Source organism: Salvia splendens, chromosome 10 (genome assembly GCF_004379255.2).
Source record: "Salvia splendens isolate huo1 chromosome 10, SspV2, whole genome shotgun sequence".
Classification (NCBI taxonomy): Eukaryota; Viridiplantae; Streptophyta; class Magnoliopsida; order Lamiales; family Lamiaceae; genus Salvia; species Salvia splendens.
In genome coordinates this window covers 19,414,693-19,418,425 of record NC_056041.1, presented here as the reverse complement: position 1 = coordinate 19,418,425, position 3,733 = coordinate 19,414,693, and positions in this window count along the sequence as shown.

Genomic DNA, 3,733 nt, shown 5'->3' with positions numbered 1-3,733 from the left:
GCGCCTGCCCCCCAACTCCATCGAGACTTGGGCCGATTTCAAGTCAGCATTTCTGGGCGAGTTTTTTCCGTCATCCAAGACAAGCGCGCTGAAGAGGGAAATAACGAATGTGAAGCAAGGGTATGATGAGCCCTTGAGTGATTATTGGGCAAGATACATGGGTCTTTTGGAATCGTGTCCCAACCATCGCATGGCGGACATTGAAGTACATCATACTTTCTACGAAGGCATGAACGCGGTAACCAAGGACCTGGCAAATTCATCGTCGGGAGGAAGCTTCACGCAATTGCGGGTTAGCGAAGCAAAGAGAGTCCTAAGGAAGCTACTGAATGCAAAGAAAGAGTATGACCATTCAAGGGAAGGATATAACCGAGAGCGGGCTGTTGTTGCCTCGGTTACTGATCAGGAAAATACACTGGAGCAGAAAATGGATTTGAAAATGGATGAGCTGAAGAAGTCACTTCTGAGTGCGATCGAGAAGAGCACTCCACCACCTCCCCCAGCTGGGAATTACAAGGGTGCAGAGCAGGGAAATCAAGGACCGAACTATGATCAGCCTAATGACTTCGGGAATATGGAGCAAGTTAATGCTGCGGGGTACTTCAACTCTAGTGGGCATTGGATTCAAGGTAGGCAACGGGATGCACCATGGAGGGATCATCCAAACTTCCGATGGGGTGACGGAAGCCAAAATCAGAACCAAGGTCAGAGCCAGTATAACCCCCATCCGAACCAAAACCCTAACCGTGGACCAGTGAACCCAGACTACCAGCCCAACTGGTCAGGAAGAAACCAACATTCCCAAAACCAAAACCCACAGAACCCGAACCCTGTCTATGTGCCACCCCACCAGAGAAACTTCCAAAACTTCCAAAATCAGCCAAACCCAGGACCCCAAAACCATCAGAACCAAAATCAATTCCAAGGCCAGCACCAGAATCAATATCCTCAAGATCAGTACACCCCTCCTGCCCAGTATAACCAATACCCGCCTAATCAAGGCCAGCAAACCTCCCAGAACTATCAACACTAAGGGCCAAGTCACTTCCAAAACTCGAGCAGGTCAAGGAGATCCGTTGAAGACATGATGGGTGAAATGCTAGCATCACAACAGAGCATCAAAGGAGAATTGCAATCCCATAATGAGGTCGTGCAGGGGATGCAAAACGCCCAGAAGGAACATAAGGCGAACATGGATATGATGAATAGGCAGTTAGCTCAACTGGCCAGTTCGGTGGGTGATTTGAAGGGAAATGCAGGGAAACTCCCATCTACAGTCCAAATGCCCGAAAAGGCGAATGTGAGTAAGGTTACGTTGAGGTCGGGAACCACTTATGACGCGCCTCAACCGAAACAACCTGGTGGAGGATCTAATGGAACGAAGATAGGAGGTGATACCATTTCAGTGGATGAATTAGGGAGAACTATGCCTCGGATGAAGGATCCATTCTTCTTGGATGATACACCAAGTTTACGAGGTGAACCCGACACCCTACTGACCAGGAAGAAACCCCCTCAAGAGGTAGAACCCAGAATGGAGGCCCAGACCCAGGAACTACCCAAGAAAAACTCCAAGAAGGTTGCTGAAGAACCAGTAGAGGAAAAAAAAGGGGAGAAACCGTTCCCATTTCGATTTGTTACAAAGAGGAAGAAAGAGAACCCGGTTGACTACTTGTCGATTTTTGGGAAGTTGGATGTCACCATACCATTCCTCCAAGCCGTGAAGCTACCCCCTCTCGGGAAATTCATTAAGGACTTCATAGCCGGGAGAGCCCAGAAGGATGGCAAGATTATGGTGGAAGGAATAGCGTCAGCAATAGTGCAAGAGAAGTTACCACCCAAGAGAGCCGATCCAGGTATGTTCACTTTGCCTATAACTATAGGAGATGTGAAGGTCAAACATGCAATGTGTGATTTGGGGGCGTCCATAAATGTTATGCCATTGTCTATCTATAACCGATTGAAGGGAGTTAGATTGTCTAATACTAGGGTGTTGATCCAACTGGCTGATAGGTCGTGCATAAGTCCTGAGGGAGTTTTAGAAAACGTGCTAGTAAGAGTGCATGATTTTACCTATCCTGCTGATTTTTATGTGATCAAAATGAGTGAGCATGAAGCTAGGGAATCTAGTGGAGTGTTGTTAGGAAGGCCATTTTTTAGAACGGCTAAGACAATAGTAGACATGGCCGAGGGGACAATTTGCATTGATTTCCATGGAGAGAAATTTACTTTTGATATCAATGAAGCCATGAAGAAACCGATTGATTCTGAAAATTTGTGTTATGTTGACGTGATTGACCCCCTTGTCCAAGATTTTCTTGAGACCGAATTATTGCAGGAGAAACTCCAAGCATTAGATGCTTATGAGCAGGCTGACGTCGAAGCCGCTGCATGGTGTGAAATGATCAGTATCCAAGGGTTGACTGATGAAGAAATAGAAGTAGCAATCAAGGGATTCTGTCAGAAATCGGAGTTCACTGGAGCCGCAGGGGTTCAGCTACCAGCCAGTATAGAAGAACCATCGAAGGGAGGTTTAGAAAAAGAAGGAGAGATTGAGAAAAACCCTCTACCCGAAGACACACTTCCACCTCAAGTTGAGCTGAAGAAGTTACCACCAAATTTGAAGTATGCCTTCCTTGGAGAAGAGAACTCTTATCCAGTGATCATCAGTAGCAGCCTCACGAAAGAACAAGAGGCTAGGCTACTGACCGTGCTGAGCAAGAACAAGAAGGCAATTGGATGGAGTCTTACAGATTTAGTGGGGATTAGCCCCGACGTCTGCATGCACCACATTAGGTTGGAGGAAGGAGCGAAGGCACATCGAGATGCTCAAAGGAAGGTAAACCCTAACATGCGAGAAGAGATATTGAAGGAGATCTTGAAGTTGCTGTCGCTAGGGATTATCTATTCAGTACCGGATAGTGAGTGGGTCAGCCCGATCCACATGGTCCCAAAGAAGTCGGGCATCCAAGTAGTTCAGAATGAGAGGAATGAACTGATCCCAACGAGGCTAGTCACGGGTTGGCGAATGTGCATCGATTACCGTAAGCTGAACAATGCGACCAGGAAGGACCATTTTCCCCTGTCGTTCATCGACCAAATGTTGGAGAGATTAGCTGGGAAGAAGTTTTTCTGCTTTCTAGATGGGTACAACGGGTATTTCCAAATTTATGTAGATCCTGAGGACCAGGACAAGACCACTTTCACTTGCCCGTTTGGAACCTATGCATACCGTCGCATGCCCTTCGGCCTGTGCAACGCTCCAGGTACGTTTCAACGATGTATGATGAGCATATTTTCTGATTTGATTGAGGATTGCATAGAGATATTCATGGACAATTTTACGGTTTACGGAGACTCGTTCGACTCTTGCCTTCACCATTTAGATATAGTTTTGGAGAGATGTCAAGCAAAGAGTTTGGTTTTGAACTTCGAAAAGTGCCATTTTATGGTCGCCGAAGGGATAGTTTTAGGACACGTGGTCTCAGAGAGAGGTATCCAAGTGGATCGAGCCAAGGTAGATGTTATATCCAACTTACCATTCCCTACTGATCAGAAGGAAATAAGGGGTTTTCTGGGGCACGCCGGATTTTATCGAAGATTTATCAAGGATTTCTCCAAGATCGCCCAGCCCCTTACTAGATTACTTCAGAATGACGTGGAATTCATCTTTGATGAGCAATGCAAGGCTCCTTTCAACCTTCTCAAGGAAAAGTTGATATCCGCACCTATC